The sequence below is a fragment of the Molothrus ater genome, chromosome 31 (assembly GCF_012460135.2).
Source record: "Molothrus ater isolate BHLD 08-10-18 breed brown headed cowbird chromosome 31, BPBGC_Mater_1.1, whole genome shotgun sequence".
NCBI classification, from domain to species: Eukaryota; Metazoa; Chordata; class Aves; order Passeriformes; family Icteridae; genus Molothrus; species Molothrus ater.
The window spans coordinates 178,017-198,555 of record NC_071658.1 but is presented as its reverse complement, the minus strand read 5'-3'; the positions used below and the strand labels follow the sequence as shown (position 1 = coordinate 198,555).

Sequence of the window (20,539 nt, the reverse complement as noted above, 5' to 3'; positions counted from 1 at the left end):
TTGTAGGCTTCTCCCCATCATGAAGCTGCTCATGGGCCACCAGCTCTGAGCTCTGGCTGAAGCCCTGTCCACCTTCCTGGCTCAGGGTGGGTCTTTCCTCCTCAGAGCACCCTGGGCTGGCTTTGTAGCCCCTCTTCCTGTACAATCTCTGGGGATTTTCCTCCCTGTTGGATTCCTCCACTCTGGAATCACTCAAAACAGCCTCTTCCGTGAGGTTCTGCTGTGGGGATTTGTCCTCCCTGGTCTCCATCCTCAGCATCTTCCCTGGGGGAGGAAGGAAAAGGAGAGGATGGGATTTGCCTCTGTGCCACAGGAGAGGGGAAGGAGATCCCCCCAGTGCATCCCCAGCAGGACGGGGTTGACACCGGGTTCGTCCTGCAGCCGGGGGCCGTGCTGGGCTGGGAGATGGAGCAGGAGAGAGGGGGAAAGGGGCACTGACTTCCTCCTCACCTGCCTGGGTGTCCCAGGGCTCCTTCCTCTTCCTCACAGCCTCCTCCTCCATCTGGCCAAGAACTGAAGATGGGAAATTCTCTTTTAGGAGGAAAACAAAGGATGAGCACACTGGATTTTGTACTGGTTTGAAGGCAAACCTGGGGAGGGTCTAAACCAGGAGTACAATTTAATAAGAAAATTTCGATCAAGGCAATGATACAGAAACGCTGCCTTAAACTGACAGAGTCAGGATATAACCTGACACCCTGTTGCTCAGGGTGGTGGCAGCAGTCCCATTAAATGGTGGCTGCAGTCCTGTTGGAGAGATGAACGTGATTCTGTCCAAGCAGTGATCCTGTAGAAGGTTCTAGTCTTCCTCTGGAGGTCCAGGGATGGTTCTGGAGCTCTTGTCCTCTGGGAATCCAGAAGGCAAGCTGCTCCTGGTGTTGCAAGGCTCAGCTTATATTCTGGTAGGAATGCTTGGATCCTCCCCCTGGGCGGAGCATCCCACAATGGGATGATGGAATTTTATCAGTCCTGCAGTGACACACAATGGCCCATTCGCAGAAGATATCTCCCCTGGAGGGCGTTATCAGGGCTGAGTCATGGAAGAGATTAAGAACACTGCCCCACCTGTTTATAGCAGTTGATGAAGATGGGGATTGAAAACGTGCATTTGGTTCCATCTTACATTGCAACCTGAAACAGTGGGGGAATCCCTGCTCAGGGGGTGAACACCACCCCCCTTACCCAAACTGGCTCAGGTGTAAAACCCCCACCCCGGGAAGGCCACACACACAGGGGACAATGTCACCCTTGGACCACTCCAGGGGAGATCTCTGTCCCTCTCAGTCCCTGGCTTTCACCCCTTTTCTCTTTCAAAGGCTGGGGGCTTTGCCAAATCTAAGAATAATTTTTTTTCTTTGTCCCTGTCACCTTTGTCACATCTACACAGAGCTTTCCCTTCCTTTTCATAATCTTTTCATAAAAGAGTAATTGCAATGTATTGGGCCGAATTTCCACTTTTCTTTTATCAGAATGTGCCAGCAGCTGAGCTGGAGCTCTGCAGGACCAATGGATTTTGGAATTGCCACAGAATTGCTTCAACTGTCAGTTTATTAAATTTTGCGATTTGTTCTCGTTTCCACCACAAGTTACTTGTGGGAAGAGCAAATTCAAGGCATTTTCTGTAGGCTTAAGTTTGATTTTTGTCAAGAAACAACTTCACTTTGTCCAGTGCCCAGGGAATGCTCAAGGGGTCACTGAGCCTCTCAGACTGGGGTATGCTTGAGAGGGGCTTGGGAGGGTTTGTCCCCGTCCCAGTCACCCTAGGCCATTCCCCAGGATTGTCCCTGTCCCTGTCACCCCAGGCCATTCCCCAGGGGTGTCCCTGTCCCTGTCACCCCAGGCCATTCCCCAGGGGTGTCCCTGTCCCTGTCACCCCAGGCCATTCCCCAGGGGTCTCCATCATTCTCACCCAGGGAATGCCTGGGGGGTCTCCCTCCCTCTCACCCCTGTGCCATGGGATGCTCGGGGCTCTCTGTCCCCTGGCCCTGGGGGATGCTCGGGGGGTCTCCATCCCTCTGGCCTCAGGCAATGCCTGTGCAGGGCTGGGCACCAGGGGCTCTGTGTCCCTCTCACCGCTGAGGCTGCTCGGGACTGGGGGGGCTCTGCCACCTTCTCACCCCTGGGGAGGCAGGGGGGGTCTCTGTCCCTCTCAGCCCTGCTGTGACCCCACCCAAACATCATCAGGGTCACAGGGACAGAGACACCCCCAAAGCCCCAGAAGGGCTGAACCTGGGATTTGGTTTGGGGCTGAGGATTTAGGAAGGGGCTGGAATTGAGGCTGGGGTTGGAGTTGGGCCTGAGATTTGGATTAGAGCTGGGATTGGGGTTAAGACTAGACATGGCTAGGCTTTAGGGCTGGGGTTGGGATTGGGTCTGGGGCTAGATGAGTGTGGGGCTGGGATAAGATTAAATTCAGAACTGTGAGTGTGTCTGAACATGCAGTGAGATTGAGACCAGGATCAGGGTCAGGTTTGGGACTGAGCTCACCCAGAGCAGGACAGTGGGGATGTCACTGCAGGATGGTTTGGGGAAAATCCTGTTTTGGGGAAAAACAAGGTGTTAATGCCTTGTGCTGGGGATTCCTCCTACTCAAGTCCATCTCTAGAAGGCATCTGGTGTCCATAAAAACCTTCAAAAATGAAGAGTGAATCAAAAAAAGGCACCAGGAGTGTACCATGTCCAGTCTCATCCCTCTGGGGTTCTGGTGGTCCCCTGTCTCAGGGCTGCTGGGGATCCTCAAGGGTCCCCAGGACCCCTCTCCAGGGTCCTGCTTAGGGATGCTGGGGGGTTTTGGGGTCCCCTTCTCCAGCCTCACCCCAGTTCAGCCACTTGGAGGTCCCCCCTCTTCCCACCACCCTGGCCTCGTATGGGGCAAATTTGGGAGAAAATCTCCAAAAGAGTTTCCTCTAGAAAGCAGATTTAAGAAGCCCCTCCCCCAACCGGATTGGGAAAATATTTCCATGGAGGAAAGGGGAAAAAACTGTTTCTTTACCAGGCAAAGCATTCACCAGCACAACAAATGAACAGTATTAAACAATAAACCTCTTGCCTCTCCAAAAGAGATGACAAACTCACAAAGTCCCTCTGTGGGCTGTAGCTCAGCTCACTCAGTCTCTTATCAGTCTCTTATCAGTCTCTTATCAGTCTCTCCAGCACTGGAAATGCCGCGGCCCAGGCCTGGTCCAGTGGGCCACAGGTAGGAGCTGCCAGTGGTGTTCTGGGTGTTCAGTGCAGAGCAGGTTCAAACAGCTCCAAAGAAAAAGAAAAATAACAATCCAGGCAACTTCTCTGCCTCAGAGAGCTAAAAACTAACTAAAAGCAAAGGAGAGCTCTGTCCCACCCTCTGTCCATCCAGGAGCCGGAATGTGGAGGAGTGACTGCAGTGTATGAAAGCAAACTGCAGCTTCTTCCTCCTCCTCTTGGCTCTCAGAACCAGCCTTAAAGGTGCAGAACTCATTTCTGGGCTAAAGGGACCGATGGGGCACGAGCATCATGAAGTCACCCCAGGACACACCCCTGTCAGGGTCACGGGGTCCCATCCCCGCCTCATCTCCTGGCTGCCGGGGGGGCCCCAGCTCCGGTATCGCCCCTTCCCCTCTCCCCGCCCCGGGGGTCCCCCGTTCCACAGCCCCGGCTCTCACGGGGATCCCCAAAACCAATGTCCCGTCCCGTCGGTACCGGGCCATCCCCACGTGGACCCCCCGGGACCCTCCCGAGGGGCGATCGTGGCTCCTCTGGCCCCGAAAAAGCTCCTCTTAGGGAGCCCGGAGATATCCGGGGCTCGAGTCCGGGATCTGCCGGCTCCGAACACTCTCCAAAAAAATCCTCCCGGACACCCCAGGCTGGAGTTATTTGGGAATTTAGCTACTTGAGCTGGGCTTCTTGTAGGACTTTTAGCAGACTTGTGTTCCTCACCTTTGAGTAAATGAACTTTGTCAGTCACGCTGATATCATTTGCTCCCTCTTCTCCAGTGATTTTAACAAACTTTTCAAGGAAAGACAACAAAATATTTTCTTTTTCACTGGCCACCCACAACAGCCATTTTCCCCATCAGTTCTTCCATAAGTTCCCCAGGAGGAAGGAGGGACGGTGTCCAAGTTTCCAAGAGTTCTTCCAGAAAGAACCACAACCTCCTCAGAGGGAACCATGCTGTTGTCAAAGGCACCTGGGGTGAGACAAGAGTGCCCTGAACTCACTGTGCAAAAATAATGTCACAGTCTGGTTACGCAAATTGTTAGAGAAATGCCTCTGCCCCAGTTAAGGTGCTAATGAGACCAAATCCAAAGTGGATTTTATTGAACAGTAAATGTGAGGTAGAGAGAGAGATGGAAAGAAAGAGAAAAGGGGGAGAGCAAGGGAGTGACAGGGACAGAGACCTCCCTGGGGCAGGGCAAGTGTGACATTGTCCCCTGTGTGTGTGGCCTTCCCAGGGTGGGGGTTTTACACCTGAGCCAGTTTGGGAAAGGGGGGTGGTGTTCACCCCCTGAGCAGGGATTCCCCCACTGTTTCAGGTTGCAATGTAAGATGGAACCAAATGCACGTTTTCAATCCCCATCTTCATCAACTGCTATAAACAGGCGGGGCAGTGTTCTTTATCTCTTCCATGACTCAGCCCTGATAACGCCCTCCAGAGGAGATATCTTCTGTGAATGGGCCATTGAGTGTCACTGCAGGACTGATAAAATTCCATCATCCCATTGTGGGATGCTCCGCCCAGGGGGAGGATCCAAGCATTCTTACCTGAATATAAGCTGAGCCTTGCAACACCAGGAGCAGCTTGCCTTCTGGATTCCCAGAGGACAAGAGCTCCAGAACCATCCCTGGACCTTCAGAGGAAGACCAGACCCTTCTACAGGATCACTGCTTGGACAGAATCACGTTCATCACTCCAACAGGACTGCAGCCAACATTTAATGGGACTGCTGCCACCACCCTGAGCAACAGGGTGTCAGGTTATATCCTGACTCTGTCAGTTTAAGGCAGTGTTTCTGTATCATTGCCGTGACCTTAATTTTTTTATTAAATTATAATTCTGGCATAGACTCTCCCCCAGGTTTGCCTTCAATCCAGTATAAAATTTCGTGTGCTCATCCCTTGTTTTCCTGCCAAAGCAGGATTTCCCATCCTGAAACATTCACTAGATGAAGGAGGAGGCTGTGAGGAAGAGGAAGATGCCCCAGGAGCCCCAGGCAGGTGAGGAGGAAGTCAGTGCCCCTTTCCCCCTCTCTCCTGCTCCATCTCCCAGCCCAGCACAGCCCCTGGCTGCAGGACAACCCTGCTGCCAACCCCGGCCTGCCGGGGGATGCTCTGGGGGGATCTCCTTCCCCTTCCCCCTGGCATGGAGGCAAATCCCATCCTCTCCTTGTCCTTCCTCCCCCAGGGAAGAAACTGAGGATGGAGACCAGGGAGGACAAATCCCCACAGAAGAATCTCGTGGAAGAGGCCATTTTAAGTGGCTCCACGGTGCAGAATTCCAACGTGGAGGAAAAGTCCCAGAGATTCCACAGGAGGAGGGACTACAAAGCCAGCCCAGGGTGCTCTGAGGAGGAAAGACCCACCCTGAGCCAGGAAGGTGGACAGAGCTTCAGCCAGAGCTCAGAGCTGGTGGTGCATGAGCAGCTTCACAATGGGGAGAAGCCCTACAAGTGCTTGTTGTGTGGGAAGAGCTTCAGGAAGAGCAGCACCCTGATCCGCCACCAGATGATCCACACTGGGGAATGGCCCTGTGAGTGTGGGGAGTGTGGGAAGGGCTTCAGCTGCAGCTCCGCCCTCATCACCCACCAACGCATCCACACTGGGGAGAGGCCCTACAGGTGTCCCGAGTGTCAGAAAAGGTTTCAGACACGCTCCAATTACCTCTGCCACCAGCGCATTCATACAGAGGAGAGGCCTTTCCGCTGCCCTGAGTGCGGGAAGGGCTTCAAGCACAACTCCCACCTCATCATCCACTGGTGCATCCACACCGGGGAGAGGCCCTACGAGTGCCCCACCTGTGGGAAGAGGTTGCAGACCAGCAAAAATCTCTGCCTGAATGAGCAGAGTCACACCCAGGAGAGGCCCTTCTGCTGCCCTGATTGCAGGAAGGGATTCAGGAAAAAATCCACCTTCATCATCCACTGGCGCATCCACACTGGGGAGAGGCCCTACAAGTGTCCCACTTCATGGGAAGAGCTTCTCCATGAGCTCGAATTTGACCAGAAACCAATGGAGTCGCCAGTAAGGGAAGTTCTGCGAGTGCCCCAGCTGCAGGAAGAGCTTCATGCACCACTCCAGCTTCTTTCTCCATTGGAGGTCCCACGTTGGGAAGAGCCCTGGGGATCCATTTTCCCTGTAATCCATGCTGGGAAGACAGCTGTCAATTTTCCTGCCCCTCCCAATGACCTGATGTGGCATTGAAAAATATAAGGATCTGGCCATGGCCCTGTCATTACATTCACTCCCACCTCAGGTCATTGCCAGGGGCAGGAAAGGGACTCTCTCTCTCTCTCTCTCTCTCTCTCTCTCTCTCTCTCTCTCTCTCTCTCCCTGAGGAGAAGGGTGTCCTTTCCAGGCAGGGGGAAATACATGGCCAGGAAGACCCAGTGAGTTGTGTTTTAGTTTTCCCTTTAAAAGTTTTATTTATCCCTTCTGTTATCAATATTGTTTCTGTTCCTGTTTGTTCCTTATCTCATTTCTGTTCCCAATAAATTGTTCTTATCCCAGCCCCGGATCTTTGCCTTTTGTGCTTTCCATGAGAGGCTTGAGGGCAGCAAGGGCAGCGCGGTTTTAGCGGGAACAGGAAATTGGGGAATCCCATTCCTGAAGCCCAGCCCATGGAAACCAAGCATCCCAGCTGGTGCCAGCCCTGGTGGCCATGGCAGCAGCCTTGGGAGCGGATCCCTGGCTGGGGCTGTGGGAACCTCTTCCCTCTGGTGCCCAGGGACAGGAGTGGAGGGAACGGCTGCAGCTGAGCCGGGGCAGGCTCAGGTTGGATGTCAGGAAAAGGTTTTTGCCCAGAGGCTGCTGGGGCCCTGCCCAGGCTCTCCAGGGAATGGTCCCAGCTCCAGGGCTCTCTGAGCTCCAGCAGCATTTGGCCAGCGCTGCCAGGCCCAGGCTGGCATTGTTGGGGTGTCCTGTGCAGGGCCAGCAGTTGGACTGGAGGATCCTGATGGGATCCACCCAGGGACTCCACCCTTTTCTACAGGAGCCGTGCTGCAACAGACCCACATCTGACACTGCAGGAGGACTGCAGCCACAATTCCAATTGGATTGCTACCAACAGCCTGACCAACAGGGTGTCAGGTTGTGTTCTGGTTCTGTCATTGCTGTTTTAGTTTACTGCATTGTTTATTTTCTCCTTTTATTTTCTTCCCCAATAAAGAACTGTAATTTCCTGCTCCCCTTTTTTTTGCCTGAGAGCCCCTTAATTTAAAATTTATAGCAATTTGGAGGTGCGGGGAGGTTATATTCTCCAATTCAGGGGAGGCTCCTGCCTTCCTTAGCAGGCACCTGTCTTTCCAAACCAAGACAGCAGGACAGAAGGCACTTTGATTCCTTTTGTCCCAAGTTTCTCCTGAGTTCATGACTTCAGATGAACTGGAATGGTCCCGACAGCACAAAAGCAGCCCCAATGAGTAGGATCAACCCCCAGGTCACCATTAAATGCACTCAATCCACACCTTCCAGAGCCCAGCAGCAATTCCTGCCTGTGCCCCCAGCTCTGGCTCAGCCTGAGGGGCATCGCTCTGGTGTGTGCGGGGCCGGCTCCTGCAGGACACAGCGCTGGGAGCTGCTCTGTGTCCCACAGCTTCGGCATCTCAGGCGCCGCTCCACAGCTGTGGGGCTGCGCCACCACTGTTCCATGGCTGTAGCTCCTGTGCCACCACTGTTCCATGGCCGTAGTTCCTGTGCCACCACTGTTCCATGGCCGTAGTTCCTGTGCCACCACTGTTCCATGGCTGTAGCTCCTGTGCCACTACTGTTCCATGGCTGTAGCTCCTGTGCCACCACTGTTCCATGGCCGTAGTTCCTGTGCCACCTCTGTTCCATGCCTGGAGTTCCTGTGCCACCACTGTTCCATGGCTGTAGCTCCTGCGCCACCACTGTTCCATGGCTGTAGCTCCTGTGCCACCACTGTTCCATGGCCGTAGTTCCTGTGCCACCACTGTTCCATGCCTGGAGCTCCTGTGCCACCACTGTTCCATGGCTGTAGCTCCTGTGCCACCACTGTTCCATGGCTGGAGTTCCTGTGCCACCACTGTTCCATGGCTGTAGCTCCTGTGCCACCACTGTTCCATGGCCGTAGTTCCTGTGCCACCACTGTTCCATGGCTGTAGCTCCTGTGCCACCACTGTTCCATGGCCGGAGTTCCTGTGCCACCACTGTTCCATGGCCGTAGTTCCTGTGCCACCACTGTTCCATGGCTGTAGCTCCTGTGCCACCACTGTTCCGCCTTTTCCATGCTCACTCCACTGCTGCTCCAAAGCTGTGCTATGCTGTTTCAGCAAGGTTCCTCTGCTCCTGCACCACTGCTCCACTGCTGCTCCACACTGCTCATCTCCCCCTGTTCCACTGCTCCTTCTCTGCTCCTCCCCTGCTCCCCCGCTGTGTTCCACGGCTGCTGCTTCTGTTATAGTGCTGCTGCCACAGCTGCAGTGTCACAGAGAGGGGAACGTTCGGGCAACAACCACTGTGGTGTCACAGAGACCGGGACAACGGGACTGCCACAGCTGTGGTGTCACAGAGAGGGGAGCTCTGGGGCTGCCACGGCTGTGGTGTCACAGTGAGGGAAATGTTGGGGTGGCTGCTGCTGTAGTGTCATAGAAGGGAACACTGTGGCTGCCAGTGCTTTGTTGTCATAGAGAGGAGAACACTGGGGCTTCCACTGCCCCCAGTGATGTCATAGAGAGGAGTACATTGGGGCTGCCATCCTTGTGAGCTCAAAGACAGGGTAACCTTGGGGCTGCTACCCCTGGTTTGTCATGGAGAGGCTAATCTTGGGGCTGCCCCCGCTGTGGTGTCATAAAGAAGTCAATGTTGGGACTGCCAATGCAGTGGTGTGACAGACAGGGGAATGTGTGGGGAGTCACTGCTGGGGTGTCACAGACAGGGGAGCATTTGGGGCTGCCACCCCTGTGGTGTCACAGAGAGGGGAATGTTGGGGCTGCCACTGTGGTGCTGTCATAGAGAGGAGAATTCTGGGGGTGCCACCTCTGTCGTGTCACAGAGAGGGGAACACTGGGGGTGCCACCTCTGTGGTGTTACAGAGAGGGGGACGAGGACTGGCACAGCTGTGTTGTCACAGAGACAGGAACAGTGGGGGCAACCACTCTGGTGTCATAGAGAGGGCAACATTGTGGCTTTCACCACTGTGGTGTCACAGAGAAGGGATTTAGGGCTGCCACAGCTGTGGTGTCACAGAGAGTGGAAGGTCAAGATTGCCTCCGATGTGGTGTCACAGAGAGGGGGACACTGGGGCAGCCATCACTGTGATGTCACAGAGAGGGGAATTTTAGGACTGCCACCTGTTCTGTCACAGGGAGGGGAACATTGGAATTGCCACCCTTGTTGTGTGACAGACAGGGGAACGTTTGAATTGTCACTGCTGTGGTGTCACAGAGAGGGGGACATGGTCTTGCCACAGCTGTGGTGTCACAGAGTGGGGACACTGTGGCTGCCACCCCTGTGGTGTCACAGACAGGGGAATGCTCGATCTTGAAGTGCTGTGGTATCATAGAGAGGGGAACATTGGTGTTGCCACTGCTGTTGTGTCACAGACATGGGAACACTGCCAAACCTGCCCTGGTGCTGTGCCCACTCCAGTGCTGCTCCTCTGTGACACTGCAGTGCCTCCTGGGGACATTGTTCACACTCTGGAGACTCATGGGACTATAGGAGCCCTGTGACTCTCCAGGGTCTTGTAGAATCCATGGAACCAAGAGGAGACTGTGAAACTCTGGGCTTCATGGAACCATCCACTGTGATACCTCAGGGCCTCATGGTTCCCAGGAATCCTTGTGACTCTACAGGACTAAATGGAACCAAGGGGACATTGTGACACTGTGGAGTTCATGGAACTGAGAGGATGCTCTGAGACTCAGGTGCCTGAAGATGCTCAGGAGCCGTTGTGACCCTGTGGCTTGTGGAACCAAAGGGACACTGTGACCCTGTGGGGTCTCATGGAATCCAGAGGCCCTTGTGACTCAGTGAGGACAGTTGGAACCAAGGATCCATTGAGATATCTCAGGGCCTTGTGTTGTCCAGGGATCCTTGTGACATTGTGGGGCCTCATGGAACCAAAGGGACCCTGGGACACTGTGTGATCTCAGGGAACCAAGGGGACTCAGAGACACTGTGGGGCCTCCTGGTTCTCAGTCACTTCTGACACTTGTGTCCATCTACAAAGAGGCAAAGCTGGGCAGCCTGAGCCTGTTGATCCAGAATATTCGCATCTCCATGGGAGGATGTTCCTGCCAGCTGTGGTGCTTTGTGTTCTCTCTGCTCTCTGGGGGAATTGCATCCTACAGGAGACCCCAACTACTCCTGTAGCTGACACCACAGGGCCTGCTGTGGGGTGGGAGCAGAGGCATCTTTCACTCCATCATGTTGCTCAGAGCCCATCCAAGCAGGAAGGTTTCCAAGGATTGGGCATTCACTGGCTCTCCACTAAGGCTAATGGTGAAAGCAGGGCACTGGGGGAGGCAGCAGGGAGAGCAGAGGCTGTGCTGGGTGAGCGAGGGAAGAGAATGAGTGCAGAAGGCACAGCCCACCAGGAGGCCACCAGGCAGAGCCGTGGAGCCTCCCCAGGTGAGGGTGACCTGCCCAGGGAGTGCCCTGCTGCCCCCGGGACTGTGCTGCCACCCCCGGTGGAGGTGTTTGCCCAGCAGGATGTCCCCTGGTCACTCGGGACCGTGCTGCTGTCCCAGGCGGGAGGGCGCTGCCAGCTGAGTGTGCCGTCCCTGGGGTCAGTGGTGGAGGCGCCCCGAGCAGCCTGGCTGTGTTAAATGAGCACCCTGCAGCCCCTCTGTGCCCTGCCATGGCTGCCAAGACACCTGAAAGGACTGGCTGCTGTGCTGCTGTGCCCTCTGCTGCCCCTTGTTCTGCCCTGCTGGCAGAAACTGCCGCAACCGCCCAAGCCCAGCGCGGTTGTCAATGGAGCGCGCTGCTGCTGATCCAGATGGTGGAGAGACGTCATGCTGCAGAGCCACATTGAACAGGCACTCTGCCACTCTGCTGTGCCCTGCTGCCGCAGCTGGAACCCCAGAAGCAGCACTTGGTAGCAGCAGGGAGGCGCTTTGCCACTGCAGCCACTGCAAGGCACCCAGCCACCACCACTGTGAGATGCCTTGCTGCTGCAGGACAGTGCCTGGCCATGGAGCGGGGTTTGCTGCCCCTCCACCAGGCCCTGCCACACCAGCTGAGATCTCAGAAGCGGTGCCCGGCCCCTGCGAGATTCCAGCTCCTCTGTGCCATGCTGCTGCCCCTGTAGCCATCTCTGCCTGCACTGGAACCACCTCTCTGTGCTTTGCTGTGACTGAAAGCGCCCCTACAGCTGTGCCCAGCCACGGCGAGACAGTGCCCGGCCCTGGCGGGAGAGCGCCCTGGCACTGTAAGGGGGTGCCTGGCTGCGGAGCCATTCCTGGCTGCTATGGAGCTGCCCGTGCCTGTTGTCAAGCTGTACCTGGCTGCTGTGAGACTCCCAGCTGCTGTGGAACACCTGGCTACGATCAAGCCGTATCTGTCGCTCCATGCCCTGCTGTCAACTGCTGGGAAAAGGCGTCGGCTGAGCAGTTCATGCAGAGGAGGGTCCCCGGCGGGGGTCCCTGGGCCAGTGCCCCACCTTGGCCAGCACCCAGCAGCCAGCTTAGAACTGGTGCAAACCAGGTGCAAAAATCTGACTGTCTAAAAAAACAAAGCATCCCAAAGGCCTGAGGTGGGTGATGATACGATGGGATTGCTGCCCAGTGCTCTGAATGTCAAAGTGAAGAAATTCAGTGAAGTGCAGGCAAAAGGCGGGAGCGACTGTGATTCTCTTAAGGCAGTTTTTGAGAGTATAGTTACAAACTGGGCATTGCTGCAGTGATTGCACCTCCTCATGGTCCTGCTGGAAACCCTGTGTAATGTAACCCAGTCGATCTCTGCCCCAGCACAGAGGTGGTGGGGATGGCCAGTTCAATGTCCTCCTGTTGAAATGTCATCCTCCTGAAACAAACAGTAAGAGCTGGGTGGCTCTTTGCCCAAGACCTGACTCCAGGATTTTAAAGTGGGCAAAAGATTGCTATGGCCTTGCTCTGTCCTTCTTATTCTACCTCTCCTAAACTTGTGGCAAATTTACTATCCGGATCCATAAAATGGGAAACCATTTTAAAACAAAACCTCTAAACATAACTAGGCGACCTGGTGTCCCAGGGTCTACAACTGGACACCTTCTCTCAATTTTGCAAGGTAAACCTGGGGTTTTTATTTTCTAAACACCAGCTAGACCTGTTGTCTAAAAACTGGGTAGACCTAGTGTTGAAAAATTTACCATCTCACCCCCCCAGTATGTGAATTGGCCTCTCTGGTGAACTTAGAGTTTTCTAGATTGGACTTGTTTATGAATAACTTTGAATGTGTTCATTTTCCCGCAAGCTGGGAGGGTTTGAGCAGGCTGCCTGAGGTCTATGAACAGTTTGCACCACGGCCAAGTGTGGAACTGAAGATCTGCCTTCCGAGGAACTGTGAATCGTTTGTCCTTGACAACAGGTAGAGAAACAGCAATTGTGAGACTGAGGGCACACCAGAAACATCACCTGCTGAACCAGAGAACGACACCAAGCCGGCGACATGCCCAGCTCAGACAGAGAACCACGGGGAACAGACACTGCAAGACATCCTTACTGTGACTGCTCCTGATAACAAATCCACCTTGTCCTTGCTGCAGTACCCAGGTGAACTGTGTGTTGGGCTTGATTGAACACCTGAGGGTAGCCCACGGGATAAGGAGGGTTTGTTTTCTGTGTGCTCAATGTGGAAAAGAGAAGAGTAATTCTCATGGTATTGTTTGTCACTTTGGTAAATGCAGGGGAGCAGCAGAAATGGCTCCAGGCAGGGAGTGGATATATGAGGAATGCAGCAGAGACTTCAAGATGAAAATTGCTCTGGGAAAACACAAAAGATTGGCACATTCATTGGTTAGAAATCAGGAAAGGGTTGCTGTTTTCCACCCAAAAGAGACTTCCAACCCAGGAGCCCACCAAAAATGCTGGACTAAAGAGGAAGAACTACTGGTAAGATTGGAGGCTCAGTTTGAGGGCAACAAAAGCATCAATAAACTCATTGCAGGACACACATCACAAGCAAAACAGCTGAACAAATCAGGGACAAAAGGAGATTGCTGCCCAGGAAACCAGCTGAGGATGTAGATAAGGAACCTGGCATGAGTCATGAAACCAGGAGAGCAGCTGGGGGCCTGAGAATGGACTTGGACAAAGATCTTGGGAGGAGTCAGATGCCTGGGAGAGCAGCTGCTGGAAGGAAAACAGATCCCAAGATGAGTCACCACCCTGATAAAGATAACAACAGCTGGGAAACAGCAAGTGACAGAGGGAGGGGGAGCTGCAGGCCCATTATCTCAGAACCCTCAGTGAATGGCTATCAGCTGGGACAATTCACACCTTCCTGTGGATATTCAAGCACTTAATAGATGATAAGGAGATGCAATCAACAATCAATCAGCACAGGAATGCTTTTGATGCCTTGAATTAATCAGCCAGATAAGAACAGCAACCCAAGATAAGAGAAAAATGGGGAGCCAGGAAAAAGGACCAATAAGACCTTTTCAAAAGTGGATGAAAAGAAGAACAGTTAAGAAAGGTCATTTTCTTTGCTTCTAAGACCTGTTCCATCTAGATAGGGGAAAACTTGCTAAAATTATCCTGAATGACAAAGAGTGTTTGTCCTGTGAAATCCCACCCATCGAACTTTATTCAGTTTTTAAAGCCTGATGGGAAACACCTGGAACGTTTGATAGTCTTGGGAACTTCCAAATTGTGGGAGATTAGGGACCGGCCCCAAGATCTGGCATTGTTACGGCAGACAGAAGCCCTCCCCTTTACCGTTACTTAGCCCCACGTGTTGTTGACCATTAACCCCTGTTATAAATGACCCTGCCTAACCGTTAATAAACGCCAGTTACCGTCCACCACATTGGTGTGTGCGTGTGCTTGGTCCATGTGGCAAAGGCGCTGCCACCGAGCCGTCCTTGACCTGGGATGCCACGCCCCAAGCGGCAGCAACACCAAATTAATGGGAAAGCCAACATTAGTGCTTTCAGAGACTTAATTATGGCAAAAGAAATTGAGAAAAATGTGCAGGAGATGAGCAAAAACTCGGCTCCCAGTCCAGGATTACTCTAAGAGACATCAAGAAGATGGATCCAGAGTACTCCTGGACCATGGAGATCTTCAGCTTATGGTTAACATCAGGAAAAATCCCAGACATGGTGAGGGCTTGCAGGACTGTTTTGATTCCTAAATCAACCAAAACAGGGCACATAAGGACATTAACAACTGCAGACCCATCCTGATCGGTTCCATCTTGCTAAGACTGTTCTCCAGGATTTTAACAGCCAAACTGACCAAGGCTTGCCCCCTCAACCCAAGGCAAAGAGGCTTTATAAGGGCAGTGGAATGCTCCGAAAACCTGAAACTCCTGCAAACTAGAATTCAGTCTGCAAAAGGAGAACACAAACCCCTGGCTGTTGTATTTGTGGACATGGCCAAGGCTTTTGACACCGCAAGCCAGCAGCACATTCTACATGCCCTACAGGAAAGGGAGGTAGATCCCCACATCATCAATCTGGTGAGCAATACTGTGAAAAATGTTTTTGTGATTTGTGTCAATCAGCAATGGAATCAGCAAATGCTTTTATCTGCTGTGTGGAAAATGGATGCATTCTTTGGGATAGATACAAAGAAGGCTTATGAAACTTTCTATAGCCAAATAAAGCTTTGAACTAGGGGAAGTATGGTAAAGTAAAGAGATGAGGTAGCAAGATGACTGATGCTTAGAATAAAATAGAGGAAGTTGTGGTGAAGCTAAGGGGACTGCAATGCGACTAAATGCTTATGTGTAATAAAAAGCTTAACAAAATCATGTAGCAGACAGTGGTGAAGGGGCCTCGCTCCAGACAAGCACAAGAAGGACAGGAAGCCAACAACCACCTGGAAAGATGATGAAATTGCTTATTCCAGCTGATTGATATTTACTCATTTCTACTAAACAAGCACACTGGAAACTGCTTTTTTATGCTTAAAAACAGTATATATACACTTTACTGAATTTGTAAGTGGTGTGTGCCATGAGTGGAGCAGTGACTCCCCGGCCAACCAGCGCTGCTTGCTCGCCTTCTTTAAAATCAAAGATATAGAAATAAAATTCACATTGACTATTGAAATTTTATGTATTAGTATGATCCTTGTCACATGGCAGCACTCCCAGTATGGTCCCAGAATAATCCCAGTTACTTTCAAGCACTCCCAGGATGGTCCCGGTTGCCTCCAGCTAGATCAACCCAGTCAGTCCCGGTATGATGCCATTTGCTCCCAGTGTGCTCCCAGTTGCTCCCAGTCACCCCCAGTCCAGGGACGATGTGCATGGTGTGTTCCCAGTCACTCTCAGACACTGCCAGGGTTAATCCAGTCAGTCCCAGTATGATCCAGTGATGACCCCGGTGTGGTCCCAGTTGCTGCCTGTAGGAACCACTTGTGCCCCACATGGTTCCAGTTGCTCCCTTTCACCCTGACTTTTGTTCCAGTCTTTCCCAGTCTTTCCCAGTGTATCCCAGTTCCTTCCAGCATATTCCCAGTTACTCCCAGCATGATCCCAGTAGAAGCCCAGTTGTTTCCAATGACCCTCAGCATGCACCCAGTCACTCCCAGTTCTCCCACATGCTCCTGGCATGATCCCAGTTGCTCACAGCTGCTCCTGCTCACCCAGAGCATGATCCCACTTGCTCCCAGTATATCCCATTTGCCTCCAACAGGGTCACAATTGCACCCGGCAGGCTCCTACTCAGTTCCAGTATGATCCTGGTATGATGTGAGTACAAATGCAGTGCAATCCCAGTCACTGCCCATTTGATCCCAGTATGATCCCAGTACAGCCCAGTCCCTCCCACTGAAGCCACTCCTGGGATCTCCCAGCCCTCTCTGCATTCACCCCTTCCGGATCTCCTGGGAGGAACCCCAAGGGCTGGAAGTCTGCAGCCAGGGTCCCCAACAAGGCCCAGTTTGGATGAAGAAGGAGAGCAAGAAGGGAGGAAGTAAGAGAAGGAGGTTGGCTTAGGAAGGAAAAGGAGGAGGAGGGAGGGAAGATGAGGAGTGGGAGGAAGAGGAGGGACAAAGGAGGATCAGGGAAAGGAGAAGGAACCATGATGTTGAGCACTCCCTGAATTCACAGGCTGTGGGATCATCACCCATCTGTTAGAACTGGAGCATTTATCTTCTGTTAATTGGGCAGTTTTCTTTATCTCTTCCACAACCAATCCATCCTCTGGGAAATATCTTCTCTTAATGGGCCATTGAGTGTCACTGCATGACTGATAAAAACGACATCATCCCATTGTGAGATGCTCCGCCCAGGGGGAGGAGCCAAGCATTGGTACCTGGATATAACCGCATCCTTGGGACACCACATCAGCCTCTTCCCACTGGATTCTCAGAGAAGCAGCTTTCTTCTCCACAGGATTCCCAGAGGAAGACCAGGCCCAACACTACCACCACTGGACCTTCAGAGGAAAACTCCACCCTTCTACAGGATCCTAACAGAACCACATCTGTCACTGCAGGAGCTCTGCAGCCACCATTTCATAGGACTGCTACCAGCAGCCTGACCTGCAGGGTGTCACATCATATTCTGATCTGGTGAGTGGGGTTTTTTTGTAAAACGGCATTTGTATTTTTAAGATTTTCCTAGTTCAATAGCTGTTATTCCTATTCCCATACTTTTGCCTGAGATACCCTTAATTTCAAAATTCTAGTAATTTGGAGGGAGAGGATTTACTTTTTCCATTTCAAGGGAGGCTCTTGCCTTCCTTAGCAGACACCCGTCTGTTCAAACTGAGACAATGTCCCAGGACACCCGGGCAGGTGAGGAAGAAGTCAGTGCCCCTTTCCCCCTCTCTCCTGCTCCATCTCCCAGCCCAGCACAGCCCCCGGCTGCAGGACAGCCCCTCTGCCAATGCCGTCCTGCCAAGAAATCAGTGGGGGGATCTCCTTCCCCTTCCCTCTGGCACAGAGGCAAATCCCATCCTGACCTCGTCCTTCGTCCTCCAAACAAGAAGCTGAGGATGGAGATCAGGGAGGACAAATCCCTGCAGCAGAACCTCATGGAAGAGGCCATTTTGAGCAGCTCTACTGTGCAGGAATCCAATGGGGAAAAAATGTCCCAGAGGTACCAGAGGAGGAAGGGCACCAAACTCAGCCCAGGGTGCTCTGAGGAGGAAAAACGCACCCTGAGCCAGGAAGGTGGGCAGAGCTTCAGCCGGGGCTCAGAGCTGGTGGTGCATGAGCAGCTTCACGATGGGGAGAAGCCCTACAAGTGCTTGGAGTGTGGGAAGAGCTTCAGCCGGAGCAACACCCTGATCCGCCACCAGATGATCCACACTGGGGAATGGGCCTACGAGTGTGGGGAGTGTGGGAAGGGCTTCAGCTGCAGCTCTGACCTGAGTGTCCACCAGATGATCCACACTGGGGAGAGGCCCTATGAGTGTCCTGAGTGTCAGAAGAGGTTTCAGACCAGCTCCAATCTTCTGCTGCACCAGCGCATTCACACAGAGGAGAGGCCCTTCCGCTGCCCCGACTGCCAGAAGGGCTTCAAGCACAAACTCCCACCTCATCAGCCATCAGCGCATCCACACTGGGGAGAGGCCCTATGAGTGTCCTGAGTGTGGGAAGAGGTTTCGGACCAGCTCCCAGCTCCTTGTGCACGAGCGGATTCACACCGAGGAGAGGCCATTCCGCTGCCCTGACTGTGGGAAGGGCTTCAAGCAAAACTCCCACCTCATCACCCACCGGTACATCCACACCGGGGAGAAACCCTATGAGTGTGGGGAATGTGGGATGAGCTTCAGCCGCAACTCTCACTTGACCAGACACCAACGAAAGCACCAGTGAGGGAAACCCTGCAAATGCCCCAAGTGCAGGAAGAGCTTTGTCCACTGCTCCAGCATCATCCCGCATTGGAGGTCCCACATTGGAAAGAGCTCTGGTTATCTACGTTCCTTGTGATCCATGCTGGGAAGACACCTGTCCCTTTTCCTGCCCCTACCAATGACATGATGTGGGTCCAAGGTTATGAGGGTCTGGTCTTGGCTGTGTCATTACATTCACTCCTACTTCAGGTCATTGCCAGGGGCAGGAAAGGGACTCTCTCTCTCTGCCCTGAGGAGAAGGGTGTCCTTTCCAGGCAGGGGGAAATACATGACTGGGAAGAGACGGTCGGTGGTGTTGTAGATTTCCCTGCAAAAAGTTTTTCTTATCCCTTCTGTTATCCATGTTGTTGTTGTTCCTGTTTGTTCCATATCTGGTTGCTGTTCCCAATAAATTGTTATTATCCCAGCCCGGGATCTTTGCCTTTTGTGCTTTCCATGGGAGGTGGGAAGGCAGCGAGCGGCAGCGCCATTTTAGCGGGAGCAGGAAATTGGGGAATCCCATTCCTAAACCCCAGCCCATTGAGAACGAGCATCCCAGCTGGTGCCAGCCCTGGTGGCCAAGGCAGCAGCCTTGGGAGTGGGTCCCTGGCTGGGGCTGTGGGAACCTCTTCCCTCTGGTGCCCAGGGACAGGAGTGGAGGGAACGGCTGCAGCTGAGTCAGGGCAGGCTCAGGTTGGATGTCAGGAAAAGGTTTTTGCCCAGAGGCTGCTGGGGCCCTGCCAGGCTCCCCAGGGAAGGGTCCGAGCTCCAGGGCTCTCTGAGCTCCAGCAGCATTTGGCCAGCGCTGCCAGGCTCAGGCTGGCATTGTTGGGGTGTCCTGTGCAGGGCCAGCAGTTGGACTGGAGGATCCTGATGGGTCCCTCCCAGCTCCGCCAATTCTATGGCTCTGGGATCCCATGAGTCTGGGGATGGGACTGGAAATGGTTGCCATGGCAACAGAACTCTGGCTGCAGGCCTGAGCTGGTGTCCATGGCAACCACCCCTGGCATGGGGTCTCCATGGAGCTGCCAAGGGACTGACCATAGACACAGGGGGATGGTGATGGCTACCATGGAAACTGACCACAGCAATGGATTCTAGTGATGGCTGCCTGCTAAGGATCCGAGTTGCCTCAGGCACTCAGAGGGGTTCCATGGGGACATTCCAAGAGTTTCCAGCCTCTTCAAGAGCTGGAATGTCACAGGCACAGACAGGGGCTCCATGGAGACCTCCCAGGGCTTTCTGGGAATGGTAAAGAGCCCTGTGGTCAGAGGCAGTCACAGCCATTCCATGGTGACATCCCAGGGCACCTTGGGCTGCAAAGGCACCGATCTGTCACAGGCACTCATGGGGGCTCCACGGTGACATGCCAGGAGTCCCCAGGCTGCCAAAGAGCCGGGATGTCCCAGACACTCACAGAGGTTCCTGTCATGGGGAGAGTGGGAGCTTCAGGCAAAAGTTTTGTTTCTTTCTTGGAGAAACTCCTGCTGAGTCATGAGGTAGAGAAATGACACCCAGCAGCCACCACAGAACCACAAAACCCCTGCAGGACCCCATAACTTCTAAAATTCCTTCTCAGAAAGGAGACTGGGAACAGCTGAATCCAATGCTAGCCCCAGACTTTGTCAAAGGTATAAAATATTAGACAGGTGGAATTGAACTTTAATGCAATTTGTCCTACAGGATTAATGATGCAATACCAGATAGATTTCTAGAAAAACAGCTCTATTTATTCTGATCATGATTGGACAGAAAGATCTTGATCAGAGTTCTTTCCTCCACAGCAAAGGAGCTCAAACCATTAGAATCTTCTGCTCCAGGAAGCAATTTTGAAGTCAGCAGGGCCCTGCTGGAGTTGTTGGAGCCCATTGCAGGCAGAGCCTCCTGCTCCAGCAGGAACTGCCTTTCCTGTGCCATCAGCAGGCCAGGTCCCGCTGCAGGAAAAGCCCCAGGCCAGCCCCAGCACAGGAAGGCCTCGGGCACAAGGGCAGAGTGCCGTGCTGGGAGCTGTGCCAGGGAGAGCCTGAGGCACCAAAGGCACCTTGGCAGCAGCAGCTGCTTGCAGGCCATGGCCAGAAGCCTCCCTTGGCAGCCCGGCCTGGTGGCCACCACTGCAGAGCTGCTGCCTCAGGGCTCATTCCTGGCTGGCCTCTGAAAAGCCACTTGTGCTCCAGGAGCCTGACTGGGAAGCCATTGGCCCCAGCACCTTGGGGACAAGTTATGAATGACAAAACTCTTCATGCCAGCAGAGACAAGGCAGGGGCAGAGCAAAGGGCACAGCCAGGCCCAGGGGACAGGGCTGCCATGGTGATGGCTGTGAGGTCACTGCCCCTGCAGCAGCCTGGCTGCCCTCAGCAGACATTCTGGCCACAAGCCTTGTGAGGGCA

The 20,539-nt window shown here is 53.5% G+C and overlaps 1 pseudogene; it reads left to right on the top strand.

Annotated features, from left to right (window-relative positions):
• The window catches only part of LOC118700537 (zinc finger protein 271-like), a 137,419-nt pseudogene extending 119,284 nt beyond the window's left edge, over nucleotides 1-18,135 (top strand).
• Nucleotides 18,136-20,539: the final 2,404 nt, after the last annotated feature.